Below are 26,833 nucleotides of genomic sequence, written 5' to 3' on the forward strand. Positions count from 1 at the left end.
CTTGCTGAGGCACTCACTGAGTATAATATGCAATGGATATTTTTTGCCTGCCTTTTCCTCATTTTTTGCTATCTTTTAAGACAAAACCTTAGGGAGTTTACTTTTCAGAGCTCTACTTTCATAGTAATAGCTGGCTTTAAATATACTCATGTTCTTTTTTTGCCTAGAAAATAGTGAATGATACATTGACTCATCTGGTCATAGATTGATGGTCACATGTTTATGCACTCTAATGTATTTCAGGCATCTTATTTATTTATTTATTTATTTATTTATTTATTTATTGTCTTATTTATTGTATTTCCACCATGTGTCTAGCAAAGTGTAGGTGGTCACTAAATACAGTAAAACCTTGGATTGTGAGTAACTTGTTCTGCAATTTTTCTGCAAGACAAGCAAATGTTTCTAATAAATTTTAACTTGATAAACAAGTGATGTCTTGCAATGTGAGTAGTACATGATGCCGAATATCACATGATCACAACTGAGCCAATGGTTCTTCTCTCTCGCTGTGGGATTGTGGGTGGTTGTCTCCTATGCTCAGATGCTTGGTCTCGGGCTACAGTGTTTGGCAGAAATCAGTAATTTTTCAGAACGTTGGAAGACACATACACTTGGCACTAGGTTATTGTTTGTCACTTCAAAGCACCTATGGACAGTCTTTTGCTTTTCCATAAGAGAGTAAGCTTAGGAATGCTTTGCTTCATTCTAGGTCAGGCTGCCGGCAAATACAAACCCTTTTCTCTGCTGCTTTATGGCCAGTTAAGTACAGTATATGACAAGAGTTTATTAATACTGTACTGTAGTCAACATCTGTTAGTGATAGTGAAAGTCGTCCTACACAGTAACCTTCCTCTCTTATCTCCCTCACACCAGCCATGAAGGTTTTCAAGGTAAGTGCAGGTTAATTTGTTTATTTTCTTTATATTTTGTATTTTCCTTGTTATTTTGTATTATATTACAGTATTGCAGTCATTTTTATATGAGTATTTTTGGGTTGTATGAATCATCTGAGTTTCCATTATTTCTTATGGGGAAAAATTGGCTTTGATATACAGGTGCTTTGGATGACAAGCATGTTTCCAGAATGAATTATGCTGGCAAACCAAGACTTTACTGTATCTGTTTCTTAATTGAAAGATATAGCAAAACTGGAAAATTTCTATATGTTGTACCTAAATATTTTGTGCACAGTGAAGTAAGAGTTCTAGAGGCAAGAGAAGTCTAAGTTTTACCTAGGCTAGGATGTGGAGCAACAAGAAAATTTAATAAATATCTAAGGACTTAATTAACAATAGAACCATGCTATTTGTACACATCATTGATTGCTTAGTGATTCTTCCTCTTTTTTTTTTTTTTTTTAATTTTTTTTTTTCAACGTTTATTTATTTTTGGGACAGAGAGAGACAGAGCATGAACGGGGGAGGGGCAGAGAGAGAGGGAGACACAGAATCGGAAACAGGCTCCAGGCTCTGAGCCATCAGCCCAGAACCCGACGCGGGGCTCGAACTCACGGACCGCGAGATCGTGACCTGGCTGAAGTCGGACGCTTAACCGACTGCGCCACCCAGGCGCCCCAATGATTCTTCCTCTTTAGTTGACTTGCTTCCAGCTTGAATTTTCAAACCAGTTAAGATTAATTTTAATGTCTGTGGTCCCATTATGGTGATCTGTGCTCCAAGGCTGCTTATCTTGACCGTAAGAGCAGTGCCTATTGAGTTACATATGGATGGACCGAGTAGAGTTTATGAACTCCAATTGCTACAATGATTTTGTCTCTTGTGTCACTGTTCAATGCAGATAGCTATGGTTATCAGCCATGACAGCAGGAGCCAAAGTTCTTTTTTGCACCACTTACTTTAGATATTTCTACCAAAAATTGACAAATAAAAATGTGGTTCAGGCATCATCACTTTCCTTTCTAGATGATGGCAACAAACAACCTTCTTACCCTCCAGAAGTTGGAGAAGTTAGTATCCCCTTATTTGTTTTTCTTTTATTTCTTCCCATTCAGGCACCCATAATAGTGTAAACATTCTTTTCTATTCCTTTAACTTGTGGTAAAGCTGTCAGTAGTGGTTATCATTGATAGCAATGAATTGTAAACTTTTTAAGCATATATGTTGAGTACACATAGCATTGCAGCACCTTTTTAAAAACAGAAGTAGGCTATTTGTTGCTTTATATCTCTTCATGGTTATGGAGAAATTATGTCTGGAGGCCATTTTAGAAATTTGCTTCAAACTACACATGATCATTTCCATATACAGTAAAACCTTGGTTTGCAAGCATAATTCGTTCCAGAAACATGCTTTTCATCCAAAGCACTTGTACATCAAAGCAAATTTCAAGAACCATTGGCTCAGTTGTGATCATGTCATGTTTGGTATCACATACTACTCATATTGCAGGACATCACTCATTTATCAAATTAAAATTTATTAGAAATCTTTGTTCATCTTGCAGGAGACTCACAGAAGAAGTTATTTGCAATCTAAGGTTTTACTGTAATTTTTAACCACTTCATAAAAATTTGGAATTGTAATATTCAAATATAGTGATATAGTTTTTCTCATCCCCACCTACACCATTGAACAGTACAAAGTTCAGTAATTCTAATGGTTTTTTGGTATAAAAATTGTAGGCTTCTAAATTTTGAATTTTTATTCACACTTTGACCATTAGTGTCTAGTAGAAAAAATGGAAAGAAGTTTACATGCAGATGTAAAATAATGTAGCAGTCAAGCATAAAATCTTACCAGGTGATTGAATTACTTGTTTCCTTGGTCCTGTAAACCAGAGGCTAGCTTCAGCCCTCAAGCTTTAGCCCTGTGTTCCTAAAATCTGTTTAAAACCTTTCCACAAACCTAGAGTCTCTTCACCAGTTAAGAAGTAGATTGTATATTTATAGCCTTTAAGGTTTCAGGAAATGATTTAAACTGCTCTTGAAAATGATTCAGTGAGAAAGAAAATTTCTATACCAATTCTGGCATTAGATTTCTTACAGACTTTAGTCTATAGAATGGAATCACAGATATGATTAAACAATTTCGAATGTTTTCAGACTCACAACCCATTGGGTAGCTTTCAGAGCCAGCGATCATATTGTCAGATATGCTAGAATCAAGGGAGAAATTTTGAAGCCATTCGACATTTTCTAGAGTTTGGGATGCCCATTCATTTATCCATTAATAAACATTTATTGAGCACCTATAATGTGTCAAGCATTATTATAGAGGCTTGGGATACATAAGTGAACAAAAATAGACAAAAGCTCTTCCCTTCATAAAGTGTTTAAACTTTATTTACCTTTATTTGTATAAAATACGTACATAATAAAATATATTGGAAGTTGCTAACTACTTTGTGAAGAAAGAGAAAGTAGAGCAAGGTAAAAGGGAGTGGAAATGCTGAGATGGCAGAAGTTTGTGGTGGATATATAGGGCATTGCAAGTTGAAATAGTATGATCAGGACCAGGCTTAGTAAGAAGGTGACATCTGAACAAAGGCTTGAAGGAAGTGAAAGAAGTAGCTGTAAAGATATTAGGGGCAAAGCATTCTAACCATTTAGACAGTTCATGCAATGGCACTGAGGTGGGAGTTCTGGCATATCCAAGAAGCCAATGTCACTGTAGTAGAGAGAGTGAGAGAGGAAGGTGCTAAAATCATGTTCAGATCACCAGATCAATGGGCCACTGCAGAGACTTTGGCTTTACTGTGAGTAAGATGGGGAATGATGGCAGAGTTTTGAGCAAAGGAGTGATGTAAATGGCATGTCCCTGGAGCTGCTGTTCTGAGTGTAGACAATGGGGGTTAGAATGGCAGTAATTAAGAACTGGAAGGAAAAAAGGGAGAACTGTTAATGGCTTGATTCAGGGTAGTAACAGTGACAGTGTGGGAAGTAGTTGAATTCTAGATATATTTTGAAAGTAGCATCTACTGAATTTCTTGATAGATAAGATAAGGGGCATGAGATAAAGAGAGAGATGGTTCCAAAGTTTTCTTGCCATATAACCTAGAAGTTTGGAGATTCCATTATAGCAGTGCTTTCAACAATACCCACATTATGGAAAGAGTCCGAGTGTCCATCAACTGATGAATGGGTAAAGAAGATGTGAAGATGTGAGATATATATATATATATATATATATATATATATATATATATATATGGAATACTACTCAGCAATGAGAAAGAGTGAAATCCTGACATTTGCAACAACGTGTTTGGAACTGGAGGGTATTATGCTAAGTGAAATAAGTCAGCCAGAGAAAGGCAGGTATCATATGTTTTCACTCATATGTGGAACTTGAGAAACTTAATGGAAGACTGTGGAGGAAGGGAAGGGAAAATAATGGTTTCAAATAGAGAGGGAAGAAAACCATAAGAGATACAGAGAACAAAGTGAGGATTCTTGGGGGGGGGGCAGAGGAGAGGGGAAAATGGGTGATAGACATTGAGGAGGGCATGAGTTGGGATGAGCACTGGATGTTATATGTAAGCGAGGAATCACATGAATCTACCCCCGAAACTAAGAGCACACTGTATACACTGTATGTTAGGTAACTTGACAATAAATTATATTACACAATAAAAATGGAAAAAGTAATAATAAAAAATAAAAAAATAAAATAGTATAGTGGGTAAGAGCAGCAGCCATGGGAAGAGAAAGATAAACCACAAAACACGTTTTCAATATAGGGCCTGCTTCATAGTATCATCATTTATTAACATTTTATTTTGTAAATGAGTTATAGATGGATGACCTGGGTAGAGCTTGTGGGCTTCAGTTGCTATAGTAATTCTATTTCTTACTTTTTAAAACATATTATTAACATTTGGTATCACATTATATAATTTGTTTCAGCATTTTAATAAGAGCCATCCAGGCAGGTCTCGCCATGGCCTAATTGAAGTTACCAATATGATGTCACTGGAAGTGGAGATGGGAAGACATGTGTGTAGTAGCCTCTTGTGAGACAGTATGAGCCAGCTTGAGCCTACTGTGTCTGAACTATGTAAATTAGAGCTAATTTTTACAATGTTAACAATTCTAGGACTTCCTGAGACTTAGGGCAGGTTATTTTGTTTCATGGGCATTAAACCATATGTCTAAATATGTGCTTCGAACAAAGACAGTAATTCAGCTATTACATTTTGTATGACTGGGATTTTTTAAAGCTAAATGTGGTCTTGATAGGAAATTTACTGCGGGATAATCCAAGAGACAGAACCATTTCCTTTCCATTTTTTTGTTTGAATATTTGGAGTAAACTGACATTTTACTTTAATTTGGATACTTACTGACTGCTAACAATTACTGATGACTTTGTTTTTTTCTTCTAAGGTATTTTGGTCTAAACCAATGACATGTGGATTCTGTATATTCTCTTTAATTTTAATTCATTGAAATATTTATTTAGTGGCGCTTAGGTGGCTCTGTCGGTTGAATGGCTGACTTCAGCTCAGGTCATGATCTCAGGGTTTGTAGTTTTGAGCCCCAAGTAGGGCTTGCTGTGGTCAGCATGGAGCCCACTTTGGATCCTCTGTCTCCCTCTCTCTCTGTCCCTCCTGTGCTCATGCTCTCTCAAAAATAAACATTAAAAAAATAAAAATAAATGAAATACTTATTCAGAAAGCTCATTTTAGAGTCCAATTAATAGTGTCTTGTGGTAAAGTCTGATTGCTTGACTTAAAAAAAAATGTTGATATATTTAACTTAACAGAAGGTAAGTTCAGTAATTTGGATGCTTTTCACCAATTGTGCTGTGTCAAATCCTATCTTGAATATTAAGTATTTAGTCCACGTACTGCTGCAATATACCCTGGTCCTTTAATCCTTTACAGAAAATTTGGGTGAAATGAATGTCTTACAAATCTGACCACTCCTGGGGATATTAATTATATTTCACAATGAAGTCAAGCTCAGATATTCATTTCCAAATTGCCCTTTTCATGGAAAGTGATTACTCAATATTGGTAATCATTTGAAATGCTATAGTTCATTAGATTTGTTATATTATGCAAACTGAGAAAAGAAAATAAGAAAATTGATTTTTTTCCATGTTTCATTAGACAGAACACATTTCTATCATTGAACTTTAAACCTTATTCTTAAATAACAAAACTATTTTTACTAGTTTTAAATTTTTTTAATTGAAGGTAAATTTGATATATAGTTAGATGCACAGATATTAAGTGTATAGTTCATTAAACTTTGCAAATTGTAAGAACTTAAATAATCACCACTCAACCACAGACTAGCACTGTCCAATAGAACTTCATGTGATGGTGGTAGTTTTCTGTATCAGTATTGCTAATGTAGTAGCCACTACCCACAGGTAAGATTTGAACATTTGAGATATAGCTAGTATGACTGAGGAGCTGAATTTTAAATTTAATTTGTTTTTAAATAATTTAAATTTAATTCATATGAACATATGTACTAGTGGCTACAGTATAGGACAGTACAGCCCTACATAGTTCTTCTCAACTGGGGCTCTAGGAGAGAATTATACCCTAATGCTGACAGTATTTACTATTTCTAATGAATTAACTTACTTCTTGTACATCGAGGATGGTACTAACTGCATCTCATTATTAGGATAATTAAGAAAATAGTCACTCAGATCATTTTTGGTAAGGCTTAATTCTTTCACAGCACTCAGTTGAGAAAGACTGTCCTGGAAAGTTTCACCACTTCTCTTTCGAGTCTATGTGACACCCTTAATAAAAATTTAAAAAAGTAAATAAAAAATACTACCCCCTCAATGACAACCAAAATTCTTTTATTTATTTCCATTAACTACTTTTGTCTATTCATAGACTTCATATAAATTGAAATATACAATGCATTTTCTTTTGTGACTGTCTTCTGTCATTCAAAATAATGTTGTATGTATAAATAGTACATTCCTTTATATTGCTACATATCATGTAATATATCAGTTATGTCAACTTATCAAAATTTATTTACCCATTCTCCAGATGTTTCCATTTCATTTTTGTCAAATTCATTGCCATAAATTTTTTCATAACATCTTATTATTCTTATAAAATCTGTAGTATCTGTAATGATGTTTTGTTTCACTTTTGACGTTGATAATATACTTAATTGGTCTTGTTAGGACTTTATCAACTTTATTAGAGAAACAACTTTGATGTTCTTGATTTTCTCTACCTTTTTATATCATATTTATTTCTTCTTTTATCTTTATTATGTTTTACTTTTGCTTAAATTTAACTAAATCTAGTTTTTCTCCTACCCTTTCATTTACTATATAAATTCTTAGCTATGCTTGAAATACCAGTTTCTTGCATTTTTTAATTGATTCCTCAGACATTCATCAAACACCTTGCCATTCCATGGAGGGTACTAGAATAAGCAGCATTGAACAAGATAGACATATTACTTGCCCTTTTGCATTCACAATCTTGTGGAACAGGTGGATATTGGAAAAGAAATAGCAAGGATGGTAAGTAGCATGATGGAGAACCGTAGAAAAATCTGAGAGTTTGCAACAGGGGACTTACATAGATTGGGGGCTTGGGAAAAGCATCCTGAGGTAATGCAACTTAAACTCAGACTTAAGTATGACTAGGAGTTACTTAGATGAAGGAGGAGGAGACAGGAGAACACTCCAGGCAGGAGGAAGAGATTTGCAAGACCCTGGAATGAGAAGGAGCATGGAGGAGGAGTTTAGGAAGGCCAACATGGATAGGATGTGGAAATGAGATGGTGTGCAGCTTGGGATGAGGCTTTAGAAAGAGATGGGGGTTGGGGCGCCTGGGTGGCTCAGTCCGTTAAGCGTCCGACTTCGGCTCAGGTCATGATCTCGCGGTCCGTGAGTTTAAGCCCCGCGTCGGGCTCCGTGCTGACCGCTCAGAGCCTGGAGCCTGTTTCAGATTCTGTGTCTCCCTCTCTCTCTGACCCTCCCCCGTTCATGCTCTGTCTCTCTCTGTCTCAAAAATAAATAAACGTTAAAAAAAATTAAAAAAAAAAAAAAGAAAGAGATGGGGCAAGATCACATGATCTTACAGAAATGTGGATAATTTTAGATTTATCTTAACTGAGGTTAATGGGAAATCACTGAAAACTTTTAAGCTGAGGAAGGACATCTGTTTTGCATTTTGCAAATATCATTCTGGTTACTGTCGATAAGTGTGGAATATAGACAGAGGCAAATATTTATGAATAAAGGCTAAATGGGAAGCACTTGCAGGTGAGACATGATGTGATATGGATCAGAGTATGTTCAAAATTCCTTCCTGGCATTCCAACTTTGCCCTAATAACTAGTTCCTGTTAAAATGAAACACAAAGTGATATAATACCATGATTTTTATAAAATGTTTCCTTTGAGTTGACACTTCTTTTGAGCTAGATATACTAGGCAGTCTATTTCTTTCATCTTATAAATGTTGAATATAAAGTGCTCAGATAATGAGAATAGCCCTTATATCCTGTATTGTGACAAGTTAGACTGGGGCGACTGCAGAATGTAGGTCACCTATAAAATTCAGCTTCCTAAGAAGACTTATGAAATACAAAGTAGAAGAAAAATTCCATTCTGTGTTGACAGTCTCTAATTGAATAATTTTTCTGACAGCTTCACTTTTACAGGGAATTTTTGAATATTTAAAGTTGAAAAGGAAAGTTTGTCAGTGTCTCAAATCTTTAATAAAAGTAGCTTTTTCAAATAAATTTTGAATATGAATTTAAGCATTAATCTAATTTTTAAACCACCAAAATTCAGTATTTATATTAGCACAAAATTCAGTTTTCCACACATGTACCTTAGGTGTCTGTTCCTTTCTTTTCTTTCTTTCTTTCTTTCTTTCTTTCTTTCTTTCTTTCTTTCTTTCTTTCTTTAGTTTTTTCTTTGAGGGAGGGAGAGAGAGTATAAGCCTGGGAGGGGGAGAGAGAGAGGGAGACACAGAATCCAAAGCAGGCTCCAGGCTCTGAGCTGTCAGCAAAGAGCACACTGTGGGGCCTGAACTCACTAACAGATCATGACCTGAGCTGAAGTGGGATGCTCAATCTACTGAGCCACCCAGGTGCCCCTATATGCATATATTCTTAATGTAAGTAGTATTATCTTATATTTTTTATTCTATTTCTTTTAAAACTGAGTCCTCCTTTTGAGACTGTTCATGTTTCCTTATACATCTAATGTAGCTTCTAACTGCTGCATACAATTCCATAGTGTATGTGAAGAACTCAGAAGGATTTCTTAAACTTAAAAACCAGGAATGATAACATTATCTGAAATTAAATATTTTGTTCAGTGAGGGACTCCTTGGACAACTTAGCTGACTGGAAATAGACATTTGAAAAATGCAAGAATAACAAGGGTTTAATATCTAAAAGATATGAATTACTCTTGCAAATCAACTAGAAAAATACACCCTAGGAAAAAGGTAAAAACAGATTAACACAAAATTTAAAAAGAAAACTTAGAAAATTAAGAGGCCTGTGACAAGCTGGTCAAAATAATGAGCAATACAAGAATGCTAATTGAAGCAACATTGAACTGTGACTTTAAATCACCAGACTAGCAAACTTTAGAAAAATGGGCACTAGCAACTGAGACAAGAAGGCATAAGAACCCTATTGCACTCCTGGTGTTAGTGGAGAGCGATGTAGCGTGACTTCTTCAAAGGATGTGTAAGTGCAAATTTACCATTCCACTTCTGAGTATATATCTCAGGGGAGTTGAGGGTGCATCCATGGGGATTTTCTTTGTAGAAATGTTCATGGAAGTGAGATGGAAGCAGCCTGGATATCTGTCGCCTGGTCATGGATATAAGACTACATGCCCATTACTGGGACATGTGGAGCATATGGATGTTCAAATGCCAGCCATCATAAAGGAATTCTGTGATATTTAAAATAGTTTATAATTTTCTGATTTTTTTAATTTTAATTTTTTTTTTTAATTTTTGAGAGAGAGAGAGAGCAAGTGGGGAAGAGAGGCATAGGGAGAGAGTGAGTGGGGTGGGGGGGAATCCCAAGCAGGCTCCATGTTCAGCACCAAGCCTGATGGGGGTTCAATCCCTGGAATCATGACCTGAGCAAAAATCAAGAGTTGGATGCTCAACTGACCGAGCCACCCAGGCACCCCATGTAGTGTTCTTATTTTAAATGTGAAGTCACTTAAAATGCTTATAGGCCACTGAAGACCATGGGGGTACTATATGTGGGACTTAAACAAAACAACAAAAACAAAAACCAAGCTCATAGGTACAGAGAACAGACTGGTGGCTGACAGAGTCGGGAGGGTTGGAGGTGGGTGAAATGCATAAAAGACATCAACAAGTATAAATTCTAGTTATAAAATAAATAAGTCATGAGGATATAATGTATAGCATGGTGGCTATAGTTAATAATACTATACTATATTGTATATTTGAAAGTTGCTAAGAGAGTAGATCTTAAAAGTCCTTATCATATGCAAAATTTTTTTTGTAAATATGTATCTTGACGGATGTTAACTAGACTTATTGTGGTGATCATTTCTCAATACGTATAGATATCAAATCATTATGTTGTACCTCTGAAAATACTAGAATGTCATATGTTAATTATACCTCAGTTGAAAAAAAAGAAAATGAAAGTGCACTTTACCAAATTTTTAATATCTTAGGCTAGAGAGGTTAAGGACACCTGTGATCTGCCCCTTATCTTCCAATACTTACTAAATAAAAAAAAAATAGATGCAGAATACTTAATAAAGTCTAGTAATGTTAAAAGGACTACCACTATAGGGGCATCTGGGTGACTCAGTCACTTGAGCCTCCGACTTCAGCTCAGGTCATGATCTTATAGTCCGTGGGTTTGAGTCCTGCGTCAGGCTCTGTGCTGATGGCTCAGAGCCTGGACCCTGCTTCAGATTCTGTGTCTACCTCTCTCTCTGCTCTCCCCCTCCACTCCCTCTCCCTCTCGCTCTCTCAAAAATAAATAAACATTAAACATTTTTTTAAGGATTACAACTACAAATGCTGTCTCCTGCGCACCTCTCTCTTTTTTTAATGTTTATTTATTTTTGAGAGACAGAGGGCACGAGTTGGCGAGGAGCAGAGAGAGAAAGGGAGACACAGAATCTGAAACAGGCTCTAGGCTCCAACCTGTCAGCATAGAGCCGGAAGCGGGGCTTGAACCCACGAGGTGCAAGATCATGACCTGAACAGAAGTCCAATGTTCAACTGACTGAGCCGCCCAGGCCCCCACCCCTGCATGTCTTTTTATCATTAAAACATCCCTCCCTGTTGGTACCACTTTCAACTCTTGGCTATTTTAAAATATTTACCACCATATTAAAATTATGTACTTTTACTGTTCTCAGTTGATTAATTTGAGACATTTATTTCAACTTGAATATGCGTTCAGTTTTCTGTTTTGAGGGTTTTGCTATATTGCAACCCCCATATTCCCCATATTTCACTCCCTGCCCCCCATCCTCCCGCCCCCTTGCCCTGCCATCCACATGGTGCCTGGTGTCTCTTAATACATTGCTTCTCTGTTTCAATAGGTAAAGAAAAGGCTGGTTCCTCTGGATGGTCAGTGGTGGTGGTTAGTTATTCACTTAGAGATATGGGGGTAATGGTAGGGGCCTCAATATTTAATTGTTCCATATTGGACTTTCCACCAGTCTTCCTGTTTTCATTCACCCCTCCCCAACTTATTTAATTCTGTCATCTCTGAGCATTGAACTATGAGCATCATCATGAATCTATGGGGAAAACTGTCTTCCAATTATTATTTTTGGAAATTTCTGAATTACAACAGCCACCAGTTTGCTAAATGCATTACTAGTCTGTCTACTTTCTTTTTATATTGTGTTTTGTGTTTGAAGACATCTTCTAGTTTTCCTAAATATTGTGTTTTTATTTTTTCCTACTTGTGGGTTTTGGGAGATTATCTATCTATCTATCTATCTATCTATCTATCTATCTATCTATCATCTCTATACAGTATAGAACAGTTTATGTAGAAATTAAACATAATGTTTTTCAAGCATTAAGCTATAAGACTATAGAACTTTTTTTGGTCATAGCAATTTTCTAGCACTAGCATTCCTTAGAGAGCACTCTGTGTAAATGTTGTCATAGGACATTATTATTTCACACATACTTCCTTAGTTCCCCTTCACAACATCTCTGTGTATTATATGCTGTTACTTCCCCAGTTTAACAGTTGAAGAAGTAGAGACTTTTTTAAAAAAAATATTAATTTATTTTGAGAGAGAAAGAACAGTGTGAGTGGGAGAGGGGCAGAGAGAGAGGGAGAAAGAGAATTCAAAACAGGTTCCATGCTGCCAGCGCAGAGCCCCATGTGGGGCTCAAACCCTTGAGACATAAAATCATGACCTGAGCCAAAACCAAGTTGGACACTTAATCAATTGAGCCACCCAGGCACCCCTAGAAATGGAGACTTAAAAAGAGGCTTTATCATCTGCCTCAGATCACAAAGCCTCTAAGGGGCAGCACTAGCATTTGAACTTCTAGCTCCATAGCCCAGCCTTAGTCTCATGTGCTAGCAAGAGCAAGGATTATTGGTGACTTCTTCTTGCAAAACCAGGACTGCTGGGTGGATTCAATGAGATACCAGATGTAAATTATATAGCTCTCAAAAAAGTTAATATTCTTGTCATTGAACATGGTATTTTCTTTTATTTTTTTTAAAACATGTGTTTCTTGTTTTCTTAAATAGATAACCTTGTTTGAAGAGATGTTTTTATGCTCATTTTGTAGACTTTATAAAACTAAACCCAGTGCTTTTTAGCTGAAGATAGAATTTCAACCTTAATAATTACTTTTATAATAAGTGAATATTTGGAGATTGTCTTTTTATATATATAAGATGTTTCTATTAATATGGGTTATTACCTAGATATTGTTAATATGTTTAAAAATATCAGTTTTATAAAATTTTTTACATAGCCTGTATTTATTGGTTATTATTAGAGGGTAAAACAGGTTTGAGGATCATTGTGAAAATTCTGAGATAAATTAGATTTTACAAAACTTTCTTCATAATTCTAAAGCATTAGTGAAAGTAATATTTTTTATAATTTGAAGTAAATAAATAATAAAGTACACTTGACTGGTCTCTTAAGTTTTGGAGGTGGGGTAATCATTACCTCACAAAGGTGCCCGATTGTGACTTATTATTAAAACAGACTTCTAGATCCAGATTACATGCTGAATCTCTCATTTAATTTCTAGGGAGATTAAAAGTATAGAGTGAGGAATATAGTTGATTAATATTGTAATAATATTACAGTAATGTATAGAATTGTTGAATCAATATGTTGTATACCTGAAACTAATATAACATTGTATATTAATTATACTTCATTAAAAATATTCAGTCTTTCACCACAGCATTCTTTGTCCTTCAAAATGTGGTTCAGTGTGCCTTTTAAATTATATTTTTACATTTCCCCTACTTGCTACTATTATCTTGGCTCAATGCTCTACAAACATGTCTTTCTTTCTGGCTCTCATGTTGATCCTTCTGTCTGTTGAAATCATGTGCTTCTTCTCAGGTATTTCTCAAATTTCATCTTCTCAATGAAAACTTTATTAAGTTTTTCACCTGTTATTTTGAGTTATAACAATTAAGGTTGAGCTTATATAATAATTTTTGTGTCAGCATTCCAATATTATTCTGCTGTATATTATAGCGGTATTATTCTGTGATTCATAATCTATTTCTTCCTCCCATCTCCCACTCTACAAGTATTCTCACACTCTGTGCTCCCAGACTCTTGAAGCAGGAGTTGAAAATAATAAATGAATCATATTGGTCTTTGTATAATAATAATAGTAACTTTGTGTAACAACAACAATAACAACAATAATGATACCTGAAACTGTTGAGTATTTGCTAGAGGTAGATGCCATAGTATATGCTGCAATATCATATTTCTTTAGTCTATGCAAGTTACAGTGGCATAGGCAATATTTTTACCCCATCTTATAGATGAGGAAACTCAGACATAGAGAAGTGACTTGCCCCAAGACCGCATAGCTAGTGAGTGATAGGGCCAGCATTTGACTCTAAGCATTAGGATTCCAGAGCACATATTCTGAATCACTATACAGTAATCTCTACAGCTCTGTTGCCAAGGGTAGAAACCCAGTAATTTTTTTAAGTTGAATTTAAATTTGAAAGAAGTATACTTTTATATATCAAAATTTGATGCAATATGGTTAGTCTATTTCACACATGTGCTTTCTTCAGAAACATGCATTGTAAAGGGTATTCATGGTATATTACTTTTTATGGACTATTAGTTTTATAAGAATGCACATAAGCACTCTATGTAGTTTAGAAGATGAGATAATATGGTTTGAAAAAAAAAGGGATTGAAATAACTTGACTCTCATACCACTTGAAAAAATGATTTTGTAAATCTAAGTTAATAACTTTTCCCAGTATAAAGCATTATTCTTAGAAATTATCAATGATGCATAGTCTTATTGTTTATTACTGGTCATTGTGTTCGCTTATCTTTTGCCAAATAATACAAGCTTATTTTCTTGCCTATTTACTCCAGGCCAGGGAGGGCATATAGGTTTTATCTCAAGGATCACCTGTGTTTGTTCAATTAATAAGAGCTACCTGGAACACTGAAGTTAAAAAAAGAATCTGACTCTTTGCCCAGGTCTTTATATGATCAGTTAGAAATATCTGATATAAACATAAGGCTGGTACAAATAGCACCGTGCCTGCCACACACTTGCCATTCCCACTGTAGGCTGGTCTTTTAGTGCTCTGTAGACCTATGTTGGAGTGTAAATGAATTTTGATATTAAGTAAAATATAACTGAATAAGGAAATTCTTGGAATACAAAGTGATTTGTTTTAAGCTAGGTATTTTGGAAGAGGTCACTCTTGATATTACTTCATAATGTATGTATAGATTTTTAGCATTATCTCTGCTAACATCTTTGTCATCATGATATTACAACCTATAAATACCTATTATATATCTTGGCACTATGTTCTTATCTTTTTATTAGGCACTGTTACTGGAGAGCATTCCACCACTCTGGTTGATGCCAAAGATACATTTCACTAAAATTGTAATTACAATTCTGTATCTTTGCCCGGTAAAATGGAAAACATAGAAAATATGCGGTAAGTTTATTAAATTATTATCCATTTTTTCTCAGTTTTTTTCTTTTGTATTTACAGAATAAAGTTGTCAGTAAAGGTACTGGGTTAGAATGATGACAGTCAATATTTGTAAACAATCTTACTTGCTGTTTCCTGGCTCTCTCTTCAAGTAATAATTCTGCATCTAGATTGGTCTTTCCTACATTACATCTAATAGGTTACACTTAAAGTCACTTCATACTTACAGATTTTGGTTTTTGTTAAGGATATCCATGTTTGAGTCTTTTGTTTTGGGTTTTATTTAAATTGTATGAGCATTTTGACCTGAATGTAAAGATAAATGATTACCCTCTAATGTGGGAGAGTAACATGTACATTGTTTACGCTTAGTAAAGATTAAATCATAAGTTTTTTTTTCAAATTGTACAGCTAATGTGGGTTTTGTTAGAAATATTACAAACCTAAGTTCTGCCACAAGTCTCTCATTACATGTTTCTCTGCATGGAGATGTTCGTTCACATGAACACACATCTTTGCCTGTTATAATCCGATTGACAGAGATTTCTCTATGGAGCTCTAATAAGTGGTAAACACCTTTAGAAATATTTGCCAACTTAATGTCTACATGACTTTAAGAAACTAGGCCGAAAAACTATTCCTCATTGTATGGATTTGTTTTTTTTTTTGTCTAGAGTAATAAAAATTTCATAAGCATTCTCTCGCAGAAAACTTTTATCTTCATCCTACATTTGACTTTACACATATATAAAATAAAATATGTGAAATTTACTTTGTAATAAAAGTGTTATTCCCATTTTATAATCAGGGTTCTTAGCTACAGGCACTTGGACTCACTCTAGCTACTTTAAACAGAGTCTTAGGAACCTCATGGGATCCCTGAGGGAGCTGAAGGAATAGACTTGGAAGAACTAAACTGCTAAGGGAAACTGCAGGGATATTGTTTTTTTTTTTTTTTTTTTTGGTTATTAATGAACTGATTAATTTAAATTATTGTAATCTCAGAGCTACTAATTAAATTTCCTGCATGGATATTCTACAGACCAAATGCCCCAGGTTTTTTAACAGATAAATTATTACGGGCAGAAAGGGGTGAAGGAGAAACCTATAGATTAAAAGAGACTTAAAAGAAACAGCAAATTTTCAAAAGGGGGTCAAGATTAAACTATGGTATGCAGGGATGCATGCTGTTGAAACATAAATTGAGACATATTAAGATTTTTAAGAGTTTATTTGATCAAAAATCCATTCCAATTGGGCAGTGCCAAAGTGGAAGTGGTTAGGAGCAATCCTTCTATAGGTGGGTGACGTGAGACAGAGAAAAGCTGGAAGCAAAGTAAGGAAATTATTGAATGGCTGTAGCTTAAAGCCTAGCTGGTTGTTTGTGATTGGTTGTCCTTAGGTTTCGATTTCATAACTGTGAGGCATTTACAGGCTTAGGCATTTTGGTTTGCTTACTTTCATAGGCCATGACATTAGAATCATTTTGATTTGATGGTCTCCTTGTTTAATTAATTTAACAATAGTTAGGTGATAAAACTACAATGTAACATAAAGAAGTAGTTGTTATAAATGTCAGGATCATGGTTAAATTTGGGGGAAAGAAGGACTTGTTATGGTGATGAGTTACATAGAGGGGCTACTGAGTGGCTTGCAAAATTCTATTTTATGATCTGGGCAGTAGTGTTAAGTGAGTTTACCTTAAAATGTTATTCATTTTTTTTCCTCTTTTTTCATATCTGTGTATGATTTTAAAGCAAAAAAGTTGAAAATATAATTCAAAATAAATAACATGTCAGCAGTATCAACTCATTATTGGAGAAAGATACTTTTTAGAACATGCTATGTTTGCATATACTGTGTTTTTATTGGAAAAGTTACATTGAATAACTTTTAAATTTGAATCATACCTAAAAACTATTTTTTCTAGTTAAAAAAATAAGTAATCTCTACACCAAACATTAAACTTATGACCTTGAGATCAAGAGTGACATGCTCCTCCAACTGAGCCAGCCAGGCACCCAGACCTAAAAATTATTTTAACATTAATTTACAACACCAATGTACTCAGACTACTATAAAGTAAAACTTTATTCAGGTAAAAAACAAATACATATAGTCTAGTCAAGTTTGAAACCTTAAATAACAAGGTACTGAAAGTTCGAATATATAATTAGTAAGAATGACTGTAAAGATTATTAATTTTCAAGAGCAGTATAGTGGCCTGAACTCAGATGTTGGTCTCTTTGTACCTTTTAGGTTTGGCTAGATAACTCACATAGTAATTGACTTAGATTTAAAATGAGACATTATAGGAGCACCTGGGTGGCTCAGTTGGTTAAGCATCAGACTCTATTTCAGCTCAGGTCATGATCTCAAGGTTTGTGAGTTTAAGCCCCACATGTGGCTCCACGCTGACAGTGCGGAATCCTTGGGACTCTCTCTCTCTCTCTTTCTCTCTGCCCCTACCCCATCTCAAAATAAATAAAAACTTAAAAAAAAATAAAATTAGACCTTATAGTGAAACCATTTTTTCAGTCTGTCCTACCAATCTTTCCTTCCTTTTCTGGTAACCACAGTAACCACCTGCTTTCCTTTAGGGTACTGGCCCTCCTCTATTCCCATTCTGGTGAGTTTGTGATGGCAGTACACTGCTTCTTGTTCAAGGATATGCCCAGCAGATAATGGCCAAGATGGGCCAGTCAGAGGCCTTCTCTGGAACTTTATATTTTGACTATCAAAAGCCAGAGATCTCCCTTTGCTTGTGGTCATTTGCTGGGTTGGTATGTGCCTAGAGAAAGTTTGCTAACACTCTCAGAGAAGTAGTTCAGAGGCCCAAAGAAAGAGGGAAGCTGGAGGGTCTGCTGTTATTTGAGGTCCCATTACATCTGAATTCAGGTCCACTCTTAAATTTCCCAGTTATATGAACTAATAAATTCCTGGTTGCATTTATTATACTAGTGTCAAGTGAGCTTCTGTCATTTGTGAATTAATGAGTTTCAACTACTTTGGGAAGCAATTTGGTTTTAAATTCCTTAATATTAATTGAAAATTGTCACAGATGCCACCTTTATACATCAAAATAGGACAGAGAAAAATTAGATTAATCAAACATCGGAGTTCTAATCTACCAGCTAACCCGAATTTTTTGTCAGTCTTTTGGATGCAAATGAACATTTAATAAAGATCCTTGTCAAAATTAATCAATGAACCTGGTGATTGTTAACTAAGCTATCCTAATCCTTCTCTTTAGAACTTCTTATACATTCACTACATATATAATATATAGGTATGTATACATAATATATATATATAATAATTATATAGATAGATAGATAGATAGATAGATGATAGAAGATGCAAGACTTGCTAATGACAGAAAGGGGGGTTTTACCTTAAAGTTAATGATTTATTTTCAACTTTTAGATTTAGAAATTAAGCATCTTTAATTTCCAAAACAAAAAATAAAATAGTTACTGCATGTGAGGAGCTCCATCCACATGTACTTGATTTTGATGAAGAGATTCTGGATGGTGAGCTGATTTTGTGAAGTGATGAGAATTTGATGGATTCTAGGAAGGGATGAGTGTGTTTTGCATGTGGGAGGGATGAGAGTCAGTGAGGGTCTGAGGGCAAACTTTGGTAAGCAGTTTATAAAAAAGGTTCCCAAATGATCTCTGTCTCCTGGTATTCAGGCCCTTGTGTAAACGCTTCTTTTTGAGTATGGGCTGGACCCAGTGGCTCTCTTGTAAGGAACAAAATATAACAAAAATGATGGAAATCACTTCCTAGGTTACTTTACAAAACTATGACTTCTGTCTTGCTTCCTCTGTCTTCAAATTTTTTTTCAAGTTTTCGTGATGGTAATTGTTTTTTATATATCAGTCTCATGCTAATATTTAGTGAAAGATGAAGTTTATCACTTGCTTTGGACTACATTCTCAAGCAATCTAACCTGAAGGAGACTGGCATCACCTTTTCAGTGTGCTTTGGGCCACAACAAGCCTGAACGGGCCTTGGGTTCTCTCTTATGGCCCACCCTCACCAGAAACATACATGAAGGGATACCCTGGAAATGTGATTCAGCCTAGCCAAGTTGACACATTAAGAGCCACCCAAATTACTCAGGGTACAATTCATTTATAAATGACAGGGTAAATGAATGATTCTTTGCATTAATTCACCAGCTGTCAAGATAATGAATTGTTTCCTTATCCCCTGAAATTAATTAATTGATTTTTAATTATTTTTTTTTATTTTAGAACAGTTTTAGAGTTACAGAAAATCTGTGCACTTACTACAGAGAGTTTTCACATAATTACATATATCTTGTTTCCCTTACTATTAACATTTTACACAGTGTGGTACATTTGTTATAAGTGAGTCTATACTGATATGTTATTAAATAAGGTACATACTTTATTCATATTTACTTTTTTATTTTTCTACTTGGGATGTCATTCAGGATGTACCTTGTATTTAGTTATATTGTCTCCTTAGGCACTTCTTGGTTTGATGGTTTCTAAGACTTTCCTTGTTTTTAATGTCATTGACTGTTTTGAAAAGTCCTAGGCAAGTATTCTGTGAAATGTTCATTGGTTGGGATTTGTAGTATGATTTTCTTATGATTAGACTGAGATTATGTGTTTTGTGGAGGAAGGTAATCAAGGTAAAGTGCCATTTTTATCAAATCCTATTCAGGTATATGTTATCAATGTAACATACTGACGCATGTCTTCTGTCAATATGGACCTTGATCACCTGGCTGAAGTAGTGTTCGTCAGGTTTTTCCACTGTAAAGCTACTCTTTCCTCCTCTTTCCATACTATATTCCTGGGTGGGAAATCACTTTGTGCAGTCCACACTTAAGGAGGGGGAAGTTATGGGACACCTGGGTGGCTCAGTTGATTAAGCGTCTGACTCTTGATTTCAGCTGGGGTCATGATCTCACAGTTTGTGAGTTTGAGCCCCACATTGAGCTCCATGCTGGCGGTGTGGAGCCTGCTTGGGATTCTCTCTCTCCCTCTCTCTCTGCCCCTTCTCTGCTCTCTCTCTCTCTATCTTTCAAAAATAAATAAATAAACTTAAAAAAAATTTTTTTTAAAAAGAGGGGCAAGTTATGCTCTACCTCCTGAGGGTGGAGTATCTATATAATTTATTTGGAATTCTGCATTGGCAATTGTCTATTCTTCCCCATTTATTTATTAATCATTTGCTTAGATGAGTATAAAATAATGAATATTTATTTTATGCTTTGGTTATAATGCAATACTACTTTATTTTGTTGCTCAAATTGTTCTAACTTTGGTTACTGAGAGCTCTTCAAGTTGACTCCTGTGTCTCTTTGACATAGCTACATTGTGTGTGTGTGTATGTGTGCACTTCTTTACTTTCTGGCACTACAAGATGCTCCAGGCTCATATTGTATAGTTCTTGCCCCAATCCTAGAAGCAGCCATTACTCCCAAGATACCTGGTTCCTTTTATTGGAGAATGGTATTGGAAAGCAAGATTTGGGGCTAGGTCTACCATTGTGAATGGGATATCATTGCTTTTAAGCCCTCTCAGCTGACAAAGCAAGGATAGATATGTGTGTATACTAAACTGTGTAGGTACACATATTATAAAATATTTCTTTGTGTAGCCATCTATACCTATATTAAACCAAACACTAGTTCATGCTGTTGTCTCAGAATCTACTGCATTACCATATGGATATTCTAGACTTCTCCCTTCACTTATCTACATCCTACCATTCTAAAAATGGGAAACCTGGCTCCACTCATTTCCAAAGCTACTTAGGTTAACACCTTTTCCCCCTCCCCCTTTAGTGAGGTTGTTTCACACATTTGTAATACAATTAGGTTCTTTCATCACAATCTGCATTGTATTCTGAGACCATGTGACACCTTAAATGATTTTTCAAAAAAAATTGTGTATATGAAGTTTCACTTTGTATGCTAAATAGTTCAATTAGATTTAACAAACGCTTAACATCTTGTATTTGCCATTACAATTTCATACAGAGTAGTTTTACCTAATTAATCCTCCTCACCCACTTGAGCTTCTGGCAACCACTGATATGGTTATCATCTTTATAGTTTTGTCTTTTCCATGTTGTCACATAAATAAAATCATGAAGTATGCAGCCTTTTCAGACTAGCTTCTTTCAAATAGCAATACACATGTAAGATTCATTCATAACTTTTCAATGGCGTTTTAGATCTTCTTTTTTTTAATTGTTCAATAACCATCATTGTATGTATGGACCAGAGTTTTTTCTTACACTCATTTATTGAAAAACATCTTGGTTGCCTACAGGTTTTAGTAATTATGAATTAAACTGATATAAACATTTGTGTGCACTTTTTTGTGTAGATGCGTTTTCAAATCAGTTATGTAAAAATTACATAGTAATGTAATTGCTGGATTGTGTAGTAATACTGTATTCAGCTTTAAGATTTATTATTTTTTTTTTTAATTTTTTTTTTCCAACGTTTATTTATTTTTGGGACAGAGAGAGACAGAGCATGAACGGGGGAGGGGCAGAGAGAGAGGGAGACACAGAATCGGAAACAGGCTCCAGGCTCTGAGCCATCAGCCCAGAGCCCGACGCGGGGCTCGAACTCACGGACCGCGCGATCGTGACCTGGCTGAAGTCGGACGCTTAACCGACTGCGCCACCCAGGCGCCCCTAAGATTTATTATTTAGCTATAATTGACATAGAGCATTATATTTGTTTCAGGTCTACAACATAATGATATCTGTATATATTGTGAAATGATCACCACAGTAAGCCTAGTTAACATCCATCATCATATATAGTTAACAAATTTTTTTTCTTGTGATGAAACTTTTAGGAACTACTCTTTTAGCAAGATTCAAATATATAATATTATTACCTATAGTCACCATGTTTTATATTATATTCCCATAACTTATTTCTTTTGTAGCTGAACATTTGCATTTTAACCCCCTTTACTCATTTTACCCAACCCCCTCCGCCTCTGGTGACCACTGATCTGTTCTCTGTATCTATGCACTCATTTTTTGAGGGGGGGGGTGGTGGGAATTGTACATATTAGTGAAATCATATGGTATTTGTCTTTCTTTGTTTGACTTATTTCACTTAGCATAATGCCCTAAAGGTCCATCCATATTGTCACAAATGGCAAGCTTTCCTTCTTTCTTACGGCTGAATAATAGTCCAGTGTATGTGTATGTGTGTGTGTGTGTGTGTGTGTGTGTGTGTGTGTTTCCTATTTTCTCTTTCCATCAATGGATACTAGGCTGTTGCTTCCCTATTTTGGCCCTGGTAAACAATGAACATGGGGTGCATACATGTTTTCAAGTTAATGTTTTCATTTTCTTTGGAAAACTTGCTTGATCATACGGTGGTTCCATTTTTCATTTTTTGAGGAAGTTCCATACTGTTTTCTCCTACTGGCTGCACCAATCTACATTTCTCACCACCAGTGCATGAGGGTTCTCTTTTCTTCATATTCTCAAACAACATTTGTTATTTCTTGTCTTTTTGACTCTTGCCATTCTAACAGGTGTGAGGTGATATCGCATTGTGGTTTTGGTTTGCATTTCCCTGATATTTAGTGATGTTTAACACCTTTTCATGTACATGTTTGGTTACCTATATGTCTTCTTTGGAAAAGATCCTCTGCCCATGTTTCAATCAGATTGTTTTCTTTGGTATAGAATTCATATGTTCAGCTTTGTCAGAAATTGCCAAACTATCTTCCAAAGAGGCTGTACCATTTTGCAATCCCATCAGTAACAGATGAAAATTCATGTTGCTCTTTATCCTTGACAACATTTGGTGTGGTCACATTTTTGGATTTTAGTTTCTAATAGGGTATACTGGTGTATTATTGTTATTTTAGTTTGCAATTCTTTAGTGACAAAAGTTGTTGATCATCTCTCCATATTCCTATTAGCTATCTGTATATATTCTCTGGTGAGATCTTTTGTTTATTTTTTAAATGGTTTGTTTATTTTCTTATTGTTGAGTTTTAAGTCTTTTGCTCAGCTTAAAAATCTTTTTTTTTTTACATTTATTTATTTTTGAGAGACAGAGAGAGAGACAGAGCACAAGTTGGGGAGAGGCAGAGAGAGAAGAAGACACAGAATACAAAGTAGGCTCCAGGCTCGGAGCTGTCAGCACAGAGCCGGACGCGGGGCTCGAACCCACAAACTGCGAGATCATGACCTGAGCCGAAGTCGAATACTCAACCGACTGAGCCACCCTGGCACCCCCTTTTTAAATTTTTTTTTTTTTTTTTACATTTAGACTTTTGCTCAGTTTTAAAGATTTGTTAACAAGAAACCTGAATACAGGAAGGGTAAAAAGAGAAGTAAATGGAGAAGTTGAGGATCTAACAAATATTTCTTTGGTTGGTTTGTTTGCTTGTATGTGTCTTAAGAATCAAACATATGAGGGTTGCCTAGGTGGCTCAGTCGATTGAGCACCTGACTCTTGATTTTGGCTCAGGTCATGATGTCATTGATGGTGAGATGGAACCCCACACCATGTTGGTCTCCATGCTGGGTGTAAAGTCTGCTAAAGATTCTCTTGAAAGAAAGAAAAAGAAAGAAAGAAAGAAAGAAAGAAAGAAAGAAAGAAAGAAAGAAAAGAAAAGGAAGAAAGAAAAGAAAGAAAATAGAATCAAACATAGGAGAAAGTACCCTGAAGCAGAAGTAGATGTTAGAAAACAAGAAGTCGGGGCAGCTCTAGATCCTGCTTCCAAATCATAGTTTATTTATGGCCCTTTCATGGTGCCTCAGAAGTGAGTTAGGGAGTTTGGGAGTCAGTATTGTAAGAGCACCCCCTCTTTCTGAGAAGAGAAATGAATGATAAAGCAGAGTAGTCAAATAGAGAACCTGGCATTAAAGGTGTGACCAAACCAACACGAACTCGCTTTTTGGTGAGTCTATAGATACACCAGGTGGATCTAACACAAGGTCAACTATATTTGCAGCAAATGAGGAGATCACTGGGGATAGCTTCCAACACTTGAGTCCTCCAGAGAACGTGAATGGGTACCTTTTGTTTAGGGTTAGGATGAAAGTTACAGAGGGAAGTCTTGTCATTGTAGGTAGAGGAGGGCATAAGGTCTTATATGCACCTTAAAGAAACAGGCCTAGATGTACATTGTATGTAAAGGAGGTTGAGGCTCCCTCCCTGGGCAGAGATTTCAGTATCACAATGAGGTATAGGTAATTGCAGACCATTTCAGTGGTGACTCCATGGTCCATCTGTGGAGGCATGAGATGGGGGTTTAGTTCAAATGATTAGGGTGGCCTGGACCAGAGGCAGGTCTTGTAATGGCACTCACTTTCACCTAAGGGGTGGTTTCACCTTTCACTTGTCTGAGTTAAGAGGCAAACTGGACCCAGACTTTAGCCTCTACTACAAAGCTGTCATCATCAAGACAGCATGGTATTGGCACAAAAACAGACACATAGACCGATGGAGTAGAATAGAAACCCCAGAACTAGACCCACAAACGTATGGCCAACTCATCTTTGACAAAGCAGGAAAGAACATCCAATGGAAAAAAGACAGTCTCTTTAACAAATGGTGCTGGGAGAACTGGACAGCAACATGCAGAAGGTTGAAACTAGACCACTTTCTCACACCATACACAAAAATAAACTCAAAATGGATAAAGGACCTGAATGGGAGACAGGAAACCATCAAAACCTTAGAGGAGAAAGCAGGAAAAGACCTCTCTGACCTCAGCCGTAGCAATCTCTTACTCGACACATCCCCAAAGGCAAGGGAATTAAAAGCAAAAGTGAATTACTGGGACCTTGTGAAGATAAAAAGCTTCTGCACAGCAAAGGAAACAACCAACAAAACTAAAAGGCAACCAACGGAATGGGAAAAGATATTTGCAAATGACATATCGGACAAAGGGCTAGTATCCAAAATCTATAAAGAGCTCACCAAACTCCACACCCGAAAAACAAATAACCCAGTGAAGACATGGGCAGAAAACATGAATAGACACTTCTCTAAAGAAGACATCCGGATGGCCAACAGGCACATGAAAGGATGTTCAACGTCGCTCCTTATCAGGGAAATACAAATCAAAACCACACTCAGATATCACCTCACGCCAGTCAGAGTGGCCAAAATGAACAAATCAGGAGACTATAGATGCTGGAGAGGATGTGGAGAAACGGGAACCCTCTTGCACTGTTGGTGGGAATGCAAATTGGTGCAGCCGCTCTGGAAAGCAGTGTGGAGGTTCCTCACAAAATTAAAAATAGACCTACCCTATGACCCAGCAATAGCACTGCTAGGAATTTATCCAAGGGATACAGGAGTACTGATGCATAGGGGCACTTGTACCCCAATGTTTATAGAAGCACTCTCAACAATAGCCAAATTTTGGAAAGAGCCTAAATGTCCATCAACTGATGAATGGATAAAGAAATTGTGGTTTATATACACAAGGGAATACTACGTGGCAATGAGAAAAAATGAAATATGGCCTTTTGTAGCAACGTGGATGGAACTGGAGAGTGTGATGCTAAGTGAAATAAGCCATACAGAGAAAGACAGATACCATATGGTTTCACTCTTATGTGGATCCTGAGAAACTTAACAGGAACCCATGGGGGAGGGGGAGGAAAAAAGAAAAAAAAAAAAAAGAAAAAAAAAAAGAGGTTAGAGTGGGAGAGAGCCAAAGCATAAGAGACTGTTAAAAACTGAGAACAAACTGAGGGTTGATGGGGGGTGGGAGGGCGGGGAGGGTGGGTGATGGGTATTGAGGAGGGCACCTTTTGGGATGAGCACTGGGTGTTGCATGGAAACCAATTTGACAATAAATTTCATATATTAAAAAAAAAAGAAAAAAAAAGAGGCAAACTGGAAAGAAGAGATTAAGAAAAAAAGAAATAAGACAAAGGTTAGTAAGTACAAGCAGGTGGGCAGTAAAGGTCAGGTCTTGGGGTCTGGCTGATGACAAAGGTAGAGGAGAAGGAAATGCTTTTTGGAGGACATAGATAACCGCTATGATGTGAGGTTGCTGATGACAAGAAATTAAATCAGAACTTGGGCTAAAACATCTGGGCTTGATCCCTGCCACTTCTACCAGTATCAGTGTCAGCAACCACTTCAACCTCCCAACCCCTAGAACAGCAGAGCTTCTGAAAACATTTCCATGTCATAGGAATTTCTTGCCTTCATCAAGCCAGTCAGGTAAAATTTTAGGGAACATTATGATCTGCACTTGTTCTACCAGTTTACTTCTTTTATTTATTTACTTTTATTCTGAACAAAAACAAAGGTCATTTTCTCTCTCTCTTAAAAACCTAAAAAGGGATTGAAAACCTTTTTGGATCTCTGACCTATACTAACAGTTATGTTTAGCCAAAAATCATTAGGGCTTAGATAATTTTTTAAATGTTGCTTTTAAGTAATGGTAGAGATAAAAAGTACTGATATAAAGTATTTTTTTTTTAGAGAATAGTCCTATGTTAGATAGAAAATAGTCCTATGAATATTTCTATAATATTCATAGATAAAGAATATATTCTATCCAAGTTTTATTTTTTAGGGTGTTCTCTTCATAGAAAGCATATTTGAATTATAGGTAACAGTTCTTGTACTGTATGCTATCTGCAGTAAGGAATACAGTCAAAATTTTATTTTGGGGGGATAAACAAT

The 26,833-nt window shown here is 36.0% G+C and overlaps 1 long non-coding RNA gene across 1 annotated transcript in view; it reads left to right on the forward strand.

Annotated features, from left to right (window-relative positions):
* Positions 1–26,833, forward strand: part of LOC123608861 — a 165,715-nt gene that overhangs the window by 91,335 nt on the left and 47,547 nt on the right. Inside the window, exon 3 of the long non-coding RNA XR_006717477.1 lies at positions 15,030–15,147. This is a non-coding gene — a long non-coding RNA (uncharacterized LOC123608861). The remainder of the gene's footprint in view (positions 1–15,029; positions 15,148–26,833) is intronic.

Source organism: Leopardus geoffroyi, chromosome A1 (genome assembly GCF_018350155.1).
Source record: "Leopardus geoffroyi isolate Oge1 chromosome A1, O.geoffroyi_Oge1_pat1.0, whole genome shotgun sequence".
NCBI classification, from domain to species: Eukaryota; Metazoa; Chordata; class Mammalia; order Carnivora; family Felidae; genus Leopardus; species Leopardus geoffroyi.